The following is a 13,837-nucleotide window of genomic DNA, read 5'->3' on the forward strand; positions in this document are numbered from 1 at the left end:
AAGACTCACAAAATGACATATTGGCTAAGAGATGCCCAAAAATGGAATGTAGAAACTGCAAAATATTGTTGTAAATATAGTTCCACAGAATATTTTAGAAGAATGGCAGAATATTTTAGAATAAAAATTTTTGGCTGTACAGAAAATTATTTGATCTGTTAGAAAAGTAATATTTTAATGAATGCTTATAGCATAACGAGAAGAAAAAGAAATTATCAATAGGTATTTCTTTATCACTTAGAGACTGCACTTACTGATGTTGCTCTCCAGCCATTTAGCCAAAGGTTTACAACCTTCATAGGGAGTGTATATTACAAGCTGCAAACCCAATACCTTTGGCCTGAATATCCTGCAAAGATTCAATTTCCCCAGGATTTTTACTGGTGGAACCTTAGTTCTTCATCCAGCTTATAGAAGTCTCTCTCTTAAGAACTTGTGTTTTGATGTTAATATGGAGCAGTGGCCCATCCCTAGGAGCTGCATCTACTTCTGTGAGACCTCAGTGTCTGTCCTCCTCCTGAGAAGGATTATGGTGTGCTTTTCTGCTGATTTCAGAGTTTTGAATGATTTTGGAGGGAAGTTATAAGAACTTTCCTTTCTGGTTTGGAAGGTATTTGTTACAGAACTACTAGTCTGTTGTTCTTGAAAACAATCACCCAGTTAACATCTCTCTCCTGAGCTGAACCTTACTGAGATCTGTCAGATTTCACCAGACACAGGACTGAGGAGTAGAACATAAAAGAGAAGTTAATCTTGGAGTGGTATCTGGAGAGAAGCAGTGTTGTGGGCAAGTATTTTTCCATTTTCCAAATGTTAAGCTTCAACCACATTAATAATATTTCTACATAAATATTACTCGGCTAATTTAAAGCAAAACTCTAGAACTCTTATATCCCACATGGCATGAAACATTCCTGGTGTTTTTTTTTCTTGGTGTATTAACTTCTTACACAGAAAGGAAATGAATTTTAGAAAGAATGTTATACATAAACCATTTGAGACATTCTCTGTTAAGGAAATACCATCTGTCAAGAAAGATGCAGCCAATGTTGAGTTATATTAAAAACATTGTAAAGGAAACATTTCTCAAGGAAAGGTGGTTTAATTAAAACATTTTAACTGTTTTTGCTCTGGAAAAAGCTTAGGAAATTTCTATGTAAGCATTCTAAATGCAATCATAATTAAAGCTCAATTAATTTTTTCAGAAGGAAGTTAGCTTGGTTAAGTTGTTCCTTAATGTAGAATAGAGAAATTTTCTGACTACAATGTAACTAGTAGAAAAAAAGAAGAAGAAAATACTTAGAATCATTGTTTTATTACCTTCAAATTCTATAGTTTGATTGATTTAATTGATTCTTCTGGATGGACAGAATTTATTTCAAAAGGAAAATAGGTTACATTTTATAGTTTTCATAATAATAATTTTTTTATTTGAAAATCAGTTCTTTTATGAGCACTTAATAGCACTAGAAGACATAATTTTGCTTCTGTGGAGGAAAAGTGAAGTACTCATAAAAAGGTACCTAGATTAGGCATGAGAAACATTAAATATTATAGGATTTGCTCTTTCTTTAACTCAGTCGAGCCTGCTGGTTTAAGGAATTGTACACTGACCACAGAGATTTATTCTAATGGCTTGGAAATGAAAGCTTCTGCTTTAATTAATACTTTGCTCTTTCATCCATTAACCTGTTGGTGCTATCAGACCTACCCTGAAATGTAGCAAATACAGAAATAGTTATGTCTGATTCCTTTCTAGCTCTAGTTGTTTGGGGTTTTTTGGTGGGTTTTTTTTTTTTAATTTAGCTAAATAATTTGAAGGGAATGCTTGGAAATTATGATTTCTGGCCAACTTAAATGCTGAGGTTTTGATTTTTAGGAAAGCATGCATATTGTACATGGGAATGTTGGGTCTTCCTCGGTTTAAGTTATCCTGCCTTGTCATTGGAGTGTTTTCCTTTCCTTTGTTCCTGGAAAATAATAAAATGACATTTCTTAAATTACATGATTGCTATTAGAGATGAGCAGCTGTTACTCTTCCAGATTCTCTTCACAGTAGGCTCATGATCTTAGACTTCATTAAAATACCAGCAGAAGCATAAGTGACAAGTGATATATGGGCTAAGGTTTTTATTGTCATCCACATCTCCTTATTTGAATTGACAGGATGTATTTCCATTAACAAATTATCTTTTTTTCCCCCGTTAAAAACTTGCTGCTTACCATGGCTTGTATTTTAGGAACGCCTTAGATTTAAAGAATGTGGTCTGTAGAACCCTTTTTACTTGTTCCATGTGCCTGATGTTGTATCCTGAACTGAGTAAAGGATTGGAGATGATCATCTGAAGGTTTCTGTAGTTAAATGCCACTGAAGACCTGGATTTTACTTTTTGCTTAAGAAGCAAGATATGTAACATCATTAACAGTAACCACTTGTGATCCTTGTATTTGAATGGTAAGGTTCCAAATTGGACATCTATAAAATAAAGAATGCAAAGCTTTCACAGCTGCAACTGAAGCTGATAACAACTGTGAATTGTGCTTGTGATGTACTGCACAGTGACAAATATTCTGAAAAAAAATTAGTCTGGAAACATTCCCGATTAAGCAGACACAATTCATATGCTGTGTGCTGAGTTATAATATAGGCCTTGAATTATAAAAATATAAATAGGATCTTTTGTGAAAATAAATTCCTGAAATACAACACTTTCAGATAGCAGTATAATAAACTTAAGATGGAATAAAACGGGGGGAAAAGAGGGTTTTGCCCTAGAATTTTAATATCTAAGCACTCTACTGTGGGAAGGGGAAAAAAAAATACAAAGGAATTTCTCCTTCTTCACCCAGCTGTCAAGGCCTGAGCATTAGATAAGGTGGGGAAAAAACAAACCAGCCAGGGAGCAACAGCCTTAAATCTGGTGCTTTATAATTTCTCTTTGTTTCATTGTGCAGCTTCAGTATCCCAAATGGTTTTTTTTTTTTTTTTTTTTTTTGAATGGTGCTGAATCTCCTGATCTCCACTGTGGATGTAGCAAACTGTACTTACACTGAGGATTAGCCCTTGCTAAATGTCATCCTCTCCCTCCTGTAAATTCCGATGTTGCTGTATCTGACCAAAACACTTTCAGGGCCAAAACTAATCATTATGTGCTAGATTTCCACAGAATCACTTCATCTGTAGTCTGAGACTATGATTTCCTGGCAGTCTGTTTTGTTGCAGGCAAATGACACATACCTGAGATCAATGCTGCCTCCACAGAGAGATCACTGGATTGAGTTCCTGAATATAGGATCAAGAGCACCAGAAAAAGAAATCTGTCAGCATTCCAAGTTATTTCTTCAAAGCCATTTACAATTGCAAATGGTCCTGCAGTTTGATTGAATTCTGCTTTATGCCTCTCAAATTCTGCTTTATGCCTCTCAAATTCTGCTTTATGCCTTAAATCTTGCTTTGGTCCAGAGTGAAACAGTTCCTTGTCTATTGACATATGCATGATTGAACACATAGCTTATTGTTCCAAGAAGTAGGAGGAAAATAGCCTGTTCTAATTTCTCAACTCACATTCTGAAATTTTCCTCACAGTAACTTCTGAAAATTGTATTGGCCATCCAGGACCACTTCTAGTTTCAGGGTGATAACTCTGCGGTGAAGGTGAAGGATGTTGATTGGGATGCCTTTCTCCCAAGGAGTTAATACTGAACCTCTGTGCTTTGACTTTTACTGCCTAATTGGTAATAGACGGCTTTCCCTAATCTTTGTTGGCTTTCGCAGTGAATTTCAGCCTTCTAAAAATGTTCTTGAAGTTACTTGATGTAAATGTACCTTAGTCTTTTATGTTATTTAGAATGAATAACTGGCAGACATCTTTGCAATTGATAACTTGGAGAGATACATTTTGAATGAGGTGTGAAGCTTGGAGTTTTAGATTTATCATACTTTACTTTATTTGGTAATCAGTTCAGTCTTTTTCAGCTTTTCGTGGATGGCACAGTGGTTGCCTTTATTGGTACTTCTGATAACAAATTACAATTAATTACAATTAATGCCTTGAATTCCCTGCTAGTGATAAAAAAAAAAATAATACTCCTCTACAGACCAAGTAGACTTTGATGGCAAAAAGTGTTACATTTCTGTTATGTGGTCTTCATAATAGAAAGTGACAAAATTATGTCATCAAAATGTGTAACAGCTTTACAGAAATTGCAGGCTGTAGATGTTATTTTATAGGGTATCTTTCAGCTGACTTGAGGTGGTTCATAATGTACAGAAAAACTACTTTCAGCTTAGAAGAGTCAGTTATGATATCTCTTAATGTAGTTTTCCATTTATATGCTTGATATCTCTATGAGTATGGAAGCTAGAGATAGAAAGTTATAAAGAGAAATTATTTGACTAGATACAGTGTTATGGGAGAGTTCATATTGAGTCCCATTAGCTATGTTGTGTTGAACTGCAGCCAGACATTTTGAAATACTTTCAATCCCTAACGTTCCTGAACAACTGGAGGAGAATCCTGTTCTAATAGTCCTTCTAAAAAGGATTATTATTTATTTTTGTTGTAGTTTGGTCTAAGAATTTCAGTGAAGTATCAGGAAATTATTATATTTTTCCTTACTGACTCATTCAGTCAAACCTGATTTGAAGCTTGGAATCTGTTACCAGTAAAAAAGACTTATAAATATGCTGTTAGAGGTTTTAGATCACTTTCAATTTTGTATTTTCCATAATATACGTAAAATCCCATTTCTTGCTTGCTCTGTTGCCATTAATCTCTTTCTTCTTTGCTACAGTGTAAGTTAATAAAAATTCTGACATCCTAAGAAATGCTCATCACATAATGTCTCCTTTTCTTTGTCTGTTACATCCCTTTTCAGAGTGCAGATTACTGTAAACTGCTCTGGAAGCACTGTGAAAGAATAATGGTTTAATATAAATGAGTGTAAAGGAACTTGCAGTTGTTGCTCGTGTCTTCTAGTCTGCCTAGGTATTTGGTCCTCTTACCAAAATGTGGAGGGAGAAAAGTTGGAAAAGCGGTAAACTATTTTTTTTTTTTTTTTAATATATTTATTGCTTCCTAAAGTAATTTGAACTATTTTGATAGGTCATGCTGTGACACAGAGTTGCTAATTTTTTCTTGCTCTGACACAGAGTTGCTAATTTTTTCTCTCAGCCTTGCAATATTTTGCAACAACATTATCTGCTTTATTTTTGCTTCATGAAGCTGAAACTGTTTGAAAGAAAGCTGAGGACTGTTGAATTTTTAAGTGACTTTATCATCTCCCTAATTTTGCAGCTAACAGGGAGATATTTTCAGGCAGAATTTAGTTTTCTGAAAGCTGGCCTTGATTGTTCTGCTCTGAGTTAGGACCAGGACCAAAGCTATTATTGTAGTGGCTAAAGCAGAAGCTTCCTCATTTGGAGGGCTCTTTGCCTTGTAAAAACCCTGCACAAGCAGCTTAGGTGAAACTTTTAACCCTTCAGGTTTAACTTCCCAGCTTATCAGGATACTCTGTTTCTTTCAGAAATGTTTAGGATTGAGTCCCTGCACAGACACATACTGGATATACAGGAGAGTGTTCAATGAAGGGCCACAAAGATGTTGAGGGGACAGGAGCATCTCTGACACATGAGGAGGGAGTGGGAGCTGGGGCTGCTCAGCCTGGAGGAGAAAAGGTTTGGGGAGGGACATGTTATCAGTGTGCAAGTGCCTGAAGGGAGGGTACAGAGAGGATGGAACAAGGCTCTTCTCTGTGGTGCCCAGTGACAGGACCAGAGGCAATGAGCACAAACAGAGACACATCAGAAAACACCTTTTTTGACTGGGAGGGTTAGTGAGCGCCAGCACAGGTTGCCCAAGGTGGTTATGGAGTCTCCCTCAGATATTCATAAGCTCACTGTCTGCAGTTGGTCCTGCTTGAGCAGGATAGGACCGGAAGACCTCCAGAGATCCCTTCCAACTCAGCCATTCTGTGTGCATCTGTTGTCTGTAGGGGTATTCTGTCTGGATGGGTTTGAGATGACTCACGGATGATTCTCTTTAAAAGAAAATGATGTCTTATTAACTCCTGTAAAATTCTCACAGGAAATAACTACTTAGCTTTAAGTAAGCTGCAGAATCAGGGGTGTTATTTGGGAAACAAATTTCCTTTCCACTTTTAAATCTTGGGAATCATGTGAATTGAAAACAGAAGCAGTAGTTATAGCTGCTGTTAGAGCAACTTAAATGTACATTTAACTAAGCCACCCTAGGAAAATAATACTCTTTCCTGAGGAGGGGAAGGACAGAAACACTTGCTATGTGGTCTTGCTATAGGCTGTTTCTCCTCTTGTGTTAATGGGCTTGCCCTTTAAGAAAGGAAAGAAGCACTTTAAAGCACAGGAAAATGTGGTTGTGGAACCACAAAAATTAAGTTTCAAGAGTAGTTTTGAGCTATTCACAATCTCTCTCATTCTTGATTTTTGCTTTGATTTTGATAGTGACATTTTAAAGAAAATTATTTGAAAATCATGGTTTTCCTTAGGGTAATGGAAATCTGCTTGTCGTTTTTGTCATGCTTCCATTTTGAAAATGCTGGTTTATTTTCATAACTCTAAATTCAGTGACTTCAAAACGTGCCTGTACATTTTAATTGGCCTTCTTAACACATGCTTTGTTGTTAAATGAAACATTTTTATTGGCACAAAAATATTTGTCCCACCTATTTTCATTTGCTAGTGGTGGGAATGGTAACATTAAAGGCTGTTTAAAATATATGAAGGGAGTTCTGGAGTCATTCCCCACCTGTTGTTTATTTTGGTTTATGCAAGAGCAGTCAAAAGTAATCATGTTGGTGAAGCTCTGTCATTTAAGTAGTGCTTTTGGAGACTCATAATTTACACATCAACAGGTTTGGCTTATTCAAGCAAAACTTGGTACTTTTATGTTAGTGAACAGTGAATGCTGGCAAGAAAGGTTACAGCTTTAAAGTAACCTAGAGTACATTGTACTATGTTATGGAACAAAAGACAGTAAAGTAAATACAGAAAATCTTTGATTAACTTCTCCTTTTCAAAGTGTCTTGACCTTTATTGAGTTCCTCTTGCTGACATTTTTACAAGACTTTTAGTATTCCTTTCATTATAAAGGGTTTATTTGTGTATTAGATCCCAGATATTTCATTGTCATCTTCTCTGCCATTTGACTTTAGTTACAATGGCATCTACATTTCATATCAGGATGGTTTCTGTAGTAGTGGAATGATGTAGCCTTTTTTGTACAAAATTCTAGAAATGCATTTCTGTGACTAGATGGTATCTTGGTACACAAAAGAAATAGAAAGCAAAATTGAGTGAAAAACAAAAAAAATTACCAAAGTTGAAAGCACTTAGGAACACATTTGAAAGACAGCATAGTATATTCATGTTAGGAGTAAGTGATATAGGATTCACATCACATATCTTTCTATTTTTAGTTTTGAAATTATTAGCTGCCATTTCTATTTAAAGATAATGACATATTTTAGTCAGACTTAATGCAAGTGAATCATAGTATTGCATTATTATTGTATTAAACAGTGATTGTTGGTTGTGTTTCTTATACTCCTTATATTTTGGAGGGCAAAAATAACTTCTCAGTGCTCTGGAAGTTGCTCAGACGTTTCAGTCTGGGGTGGATGAATAAATTATACTCTAAATAAGGCAGGCAACAGGAATTCATATTTTTGTTTTCTTCGACTAGCCTTCTTCAGCTGGCCCCTTTCCTTCTCTTTACCCCCTGTGGTTTTAGCCATGTAGGCTGGATAAGATTACAGATACTTGTTTTACAAGGAGTCCCTGCAGACTTGGTCTTTTTACATGACTGCTTGTGCTGGTTCTGCTGTCTGAGCTGGTGGCTCCCAGCTGTTCTTTACAGGGTCTGCCAGGGGTGCCTTTTAGTATGGTTGTGTCCTTCCTTTGCCCAGTTCCACTCCTGAGTTGCTGCAGGAGAATGAGAACATCCTCCAACAGTTAAAGGTTGATTAAATCGTAGTAGTTGCCACCTTGGACAGCTGGCCAGCCCAACCAGACCTCCTGGCTTGGAGGGGCAGCTTCTCAAGAGGATCCCTTGCTCTGTAATAACTGCACAAATCCCAGATGTAAGATTTAGTATTCTCCATACTACTTTCTTCTTCTGTAATTCTTTGCTCCCTGAAACCTTGAAACTGTTTTGCACATCACCATTCACAGCTAACAATGCCTCCCAGTAAGATATTCCATAAAATGGGAACTTTTCCTTAAAACAAGATACAGCTTTTAGACTTTATTTTAAAGTCACAGGATTTAAAGTGTGGGACTTCTGACTGATTACCTACTACTTGTAGCTGAGGGAACCCGAGGATGTCATTCGTACCTTTGTTGTTTGAATGGGCAGGTTGTCTGGCTGCTGTCAGTCCTTTTCCTTCTTGAATTTGGGTACTCAGCAAGAGTGAAGAAGACTTAAAGGTAGCTTGTAGAGCAAAAGGATTAGGTCTTTTTATATAGAAGACAAGAACAGTCTGCTAATGAATGAGTAGTAGTGAGAAGAATGTAAGCCTGAGTATTTTATGGCATAAGATAAATGTTACCAGAGGCTAAGAATAAACTCACCATCTCTGTCTCTTGCAGGCTTTCTTCCTGCATGTTCTTATCGAGGTGTCTGACAAGACACTGTCAGACAGGACAACTAGCCAGCTCTACTGCTGATTGTTTGGCAGTTCCTGTGGTTTTTCCACTGGTCATTTCTTTGAACATCATACAAGATAACAAAGTTTCCTAGGTCAAGACACTGGAAATATTAATTCTCCATAAATGTTGTTCTGTTCAGCACAAGTCAGATCTGAGTTTATAGAATACTTTCTTTCTTCAGCTTCGGCAATTTTCCAGTTTTCTGAGGGCAAGCAGCCCAGCAAACACTCCTTCAGACAATTCCTCATCTTTCTCCTTTTTCCAGAATGAAAATCCAAAAATCTTGGCAATGGGAGCCAAAATAACAAAAGAAAAGTGGGTGTTGCCACTTCTTGCCAAGTTTTTTGTAAATGTTTCTCTCCTTCCCTGTCCCAGCATAACAGCAAAACTTCCCAAAAAATCCACAAAATAAACCAGACTCTTTTTCAACCTCCGCTCTAATTCAGAATAGATGCCATAAGGAAAATGCTAGAGAACAAGTACTATAAAGGGTATATGGTTTATCTGACTGTTAAGGTTTTATTCCTCATCAGTTAAGGTTACAGAAAACTCAAGGGCAAATGGTAGGTCCTTGATGGTGCTCAGGTATTTTTCTTGTTTCTAGGGTATCAAGTGGGTTGGTGCCAGTTGCTTTTCTTTTACTTGGTTGCAAGGAATCTTAACTGGGGCATGAGTGGATAGATCTGTAGTTTAGGGCAGGCAGGAGTGAAATACTCTTTTAAAGAAGTGGAAGACAAGGGGGTACAAGCTCCAGAGAGTGATTCTAGGCCAGGTGTTCTTTCCTGCTTGCTTGTTTCTCCTCCAGTGTCAGTGAAATGATTAGAAATAGTAGGGAAGGGAAGGGGGATGGTAGGCAGTGAGATCCAGGAATTAGTGTTAAGCAGACCAGAGGTGAGATTAGAAACCAAGGCTGTGCTGGCAGAATGAGTTCATACAACTGAGGGGGCAAAGAGCACTGCTGGATCAGAACTTAAGACCAAAGGGCAGCAAGAGGGACAGGAAGCAGGTTCTTAGAGCAATAATCAAGATGTTATCTGTAGCTACAGAATAAACCCTGTTTGGGTTTCTTCTGTACCAGGAGTGTGTGGCAACCTCCATTGATGGAGTTCACAAGGTCAGCTCCTTGGCTCCTGTTATGCTGGTGGCTGGCTGCAGCTTTTGTCTTGAGTCACAGGTGCTGCTTTTTCTACAGGTTGTTCTTATTTTAATTGAAATTCTTGCAGCTACAGTGAATTTATTAGTAGGAGAGTTTTAAGAGGTTTTTTCCCCCAGAGGTGATTTTATCAACTAACTGTTGAACTTAAACGTGTTCATATGTGTGATAAGAAAGAATCATTTTTTCATCAGTGGCTTTACTAGAAGAAATTTTGTTTGAATTTATACATTCTGTTGAGACTGCTGTTTTTTGATGTGTCAGGTCTGCAGAATTGATCTGTATAATGAAATGGCCGTGTGTGAACTGTGCCATGACACATTCAAACAGCTAATAATTGATTCCTTGAAGCTATCTCTATGTGTATGAGTCATGGTTGGACTTGTGACCTCCCTAAAATGTTGGGGTTTTTTTTCAGGATCCTATTTGTGACCTTTCCCCAAGAGTTAAGTATCTATAAAGTATTTCCAGGTCAATGACTGTCAAAGTAAAATTCCAAATCAAAGGGAACAGCCATCCAAATTGAGACATAGTCTGGAATCTGAGTACCATGTCTGTGTAGGAAAAGACCTTCTCAATTCTTGTGCTTTTGCTTCTATTTTGATTGCTAATATAGTTTTTTCTTTTATTTATTTTGGAAAGTGCTAAAGCTAGAAAATCTGATTCACTGAATCCAGGCAATGTCTCATTGGAAGACTCCTGGAAAACCACACTTGTTCAAGACAAACATGATGTCATTTCAGTAGCAGAATCCTTTTGTGAGCCTCCTGGAAACAAATGTTTTGCATGAGGACTCAATTTTTCTTGTTCTGGATTAATTCAAACAAATTACCCTGCAGACTGTATTTGTGGTAAACTTTTTTTGAGAAAGCCTTTTCTTGGGCCATGTTCAGAGACAAGACTGACTCTGAGTGATGTTTAGAAGCTGCAGAGGTTGTTAGCTTGTGAACAGGTAAATGTATCAAGCAGAGCAGTGTGCTTCAGTCTTCTGAGCAGCTGAGAAGATCAGTGTTCTTTAGAGCTTCCAGCAGGTGTTTCCATCTGCTCTACAAACTATTGTGCTCTCCATAAGCAAAATATGTTGGCCTGAAACAGCAAAACAGCTTGCTTTTCTTTCTTTAATTAGGTGATGACTTAAGATATTTACAGAGGAAAGAAGATAATTTGCTTAAGTAAAGCCAATTTATAATAGGGATGTTGAGGATTCAGCTTTATCTTTTGGAATCTTTTTTCCCCTTCTATATCTGAACATTCCCAAGTTTCTGGTTTCTCTAGTGCAGGAGCAAAGACAGAAGGCTGCCTCTGAGTGTCAGGGAGGGACTTAAGATATAAATCCAAATGACCTTATTGGGACTTTGACACATTTGCTTTCCAGCTGATTGAGAACATAGCCATGAGAAGAACGTGCTTGGGAATTTTCCACCTGCCCATTTGACGTAGGAGAAGAAAGAAACCATTCATTTCCTGACAGCATGTCTGAAAACTGGAGATGGAATGGTTATTTAATGTGTTTGGGTTTTGGCAATCTGATTCATAGTTTTTGAATGCTTGTAGTTGCCAATTCTTGATGCAATGCATTTTTTTATTCCATGAATAAAAAGATGCAGCAGACAAATCTTCAGAATGTCAGAGCACACTGTGGCCTGTTCTCTGTTTTGTTCTCCCTCTAATAGCAGGATAAATAAAAGTATTTTGAGGCCTGTCCTCTTCCATCAAGCTTCTGGGGAAAAAAAAAAGAAAGGGTGGGGGGAGAAGGGGAGGACAACAGCATGGAAAACTTTATGAAATTGCTTATGGGTTTCCTTTTCATGTGAAATTTCCCTGAAATTTTCCCCATGACTCATTTCCTCCTTATTCCTTTTTAAGTCTGTAGTTTGGGCTTTTTAAATTTTTTTTTCCTTTTCAAAGACAAGTTGGTGGCTTTTTCCGTCCCAGTGTGATGTTGATTTTGCAATGGTGTATATTTCACATATGGGCATTGCAGTCCATTCTCCATGTGGGCAGTTTTCCTCTTGTCTCTAATTTCTCTGCACAGAGCAAAGACTGGAAGCAAGGAATACTCTTCCACAGAAAACAGATATAAATCATGTGTATTTGTGAGGAAAGAGGTGGTGGGAAGCAGATTTTTTATTTTAGCAGATGTGTATTGATGCTTGCAAAGGTCCTGTGCTGAAAGAAGGTCAGTGAGGGAGTTTGTAATGATTTCATAGCTTCTGGCTTGCAGTTTTCCATTCACTCCCTGCTGGGTATAGAATTTTCTAGAACTTACTCCCTGAAATGTGACCCACCATCTTCTAAGTAATAAAGGCAGCTCTTTTCTGGATTGAAAACTTGTATAATTAACTCATTTTCCTTGTCCAGTGCGGGAGATGCGAAAGCTTGACAGATGCCAGTCTTTAACCAAGACACAGTCATTGCTGCTCAAAAATGGACCCCAAAAATACTTATATTTACTGTGAATCCATCTAGTCTGATCCAACTCTTGCATATGCTTAAAACACTTCAATCTGACTGCTCTTGCAAGAGAAAAAAAATCATTACTCTCAGAGTTCTTGTTGTCCTGCTAAGATAAGACTTCTTTTATGGAAATATACACAAAAATGTGTTCCTCTTGTGCAGCTAGTGTTTAGTAAAGCAATTCAGTGCATCTGAAGAATTGTAAACTCTTCAGGACCTTGGCAGTGTTTCTTGGAATATCTGATTCCATAGAAGCTTGTGTGATCAGATCACTAAACTATCTGAGTGCTCCTCACAGTGAATTGAGGGTACTCCTCTCCCTCCTCTCATCCAGGGCTCAGATAGATCAGTGTGAGTGTTTTAAAAAAATCATGCAATCCCTCTAGTGAAGCAAAATTATTTAGATTCCCAATCATTAATTTATGGGAAATAAAGCATAAATACTATAAGCAAAACTCTCTGCAGAGATAAATTAGATTTTGACCTCATTGGTAGAGGTCAAAATGATGACATAATGATTTACATAAACACATACTACTTCTATAACTAACTGTTCCCTTTTTAAAACATAAGCAACCAAATGGAGAACCTTGAAAGAAGAGTGTCACTTAGTCTTTAGTCAGAAATACCTGCTCTCCTCTTAAGCAGTACAGTCCTCCTAAATGTTGAAAATGTCATGGTTTAGCATCCTCATCCTTTATGAAAAAAGAGCTTTCCTTTTAGAGAAATTAGGTGACTTCTTAACTAGGTCCTTTCTACATCATTAATAGCATTAATTTCTTCTACTTGGACAAATTGCTACATCTGAAAAAAGTTTGTGATACTCAAAAAGAGGTCTCAAGAACAAACTGGAAACTGAAATCCAAAATAAGAATGAAGTAAGTTAATAAAAAATATTAAAATACCCACACACGCCTTCCTATCCCAATATAACTAGAAAAATATCCCCTGCATTAACTTACAGCTGTTACCTGGGAGGATCTTGCAAATACTAAGAGAAAGTGGCATTTTCCTCAGCTGTGGCAATGCTGTCTTAGTTCCCCTTTCCAAAGTGAAGTGAGTTTTCCTTCCAGGAGTAAATAGCTGTGTTGCAGCTCACTTTCAGTTCTGTATTTCCACGTGTAAAGGGTGGATTCTTAGCTTGCTTTGGGGTATCAATGCACCTAAGCATTGATAGATGCTCTCTAACTGTTTTTCTCAGGAATCCTGAGCAAAAGCTTTGCAATCTAATTTTTATGTTCTTGTCTCTGAACATACAAATAAATGTAAGGAGTAGTTATTGAAAGGCCAAGTTCTTCAAAATTGCTCAGAAAATCCCCTATTCAACTAGGAAAACTAAATTTCTGAGCTTGGTCACTGTTTATTGTTTTGGATTATGAGTAATTTGACTGAAGACTGGCTAATCATGGTGTATTATTACTTTTGTCCAGTTTATCCAAGTGAAGACTGAAGTTTTGTGGTCAGCTTGTAGTTGTCTTTATAGATCAAAATTACCATATGAAAATATGGGGAAACCTTTTTGCAGACCAACTGTTGTTGAA

The 13,837-nt window shown here is 37.2% G+C and overlaps 2 protein-coding genes across 6 annotated transcripts in view; one reads left to right on the forward strand and one right to left on the reverse strand.

Moving 5' to 3' along the window:
• LOC103821325 (serine/arginine-rich splicing factor 7) overlaps nucleotides 1-13,837 on the reverse strand; it is a 1,055,603-nt gene that overhangs the window by 567,484 nt on the left and 474,282 nt on the right. The window lies entirely within an intron of this gene.
• The window catches only part of LCLAT1 (lysocardiolipin acyltransferase 1), a 112,045-nt gene that overhangs the window by 8,768 nt on the left and 89,440 nt on the right, over nucleotides 1-13,837 (forward strand). The window lies entirely within an intron of this gene.

Source organism: Serinus canaria, chromosome 3 (genome assembly GCF_022539315.1).
Source record: "Serinus canaria isolate serCan28SL12 chromosome 3, serCan2020, whole genome shotgun sequence".
In the NCBI taxonomy this organism is placed as follows: Eukaryota; Metazoa; Chordata; class Aves; order Passeriformes; family Fringillidae; genus Serinus; species Serinus canaria.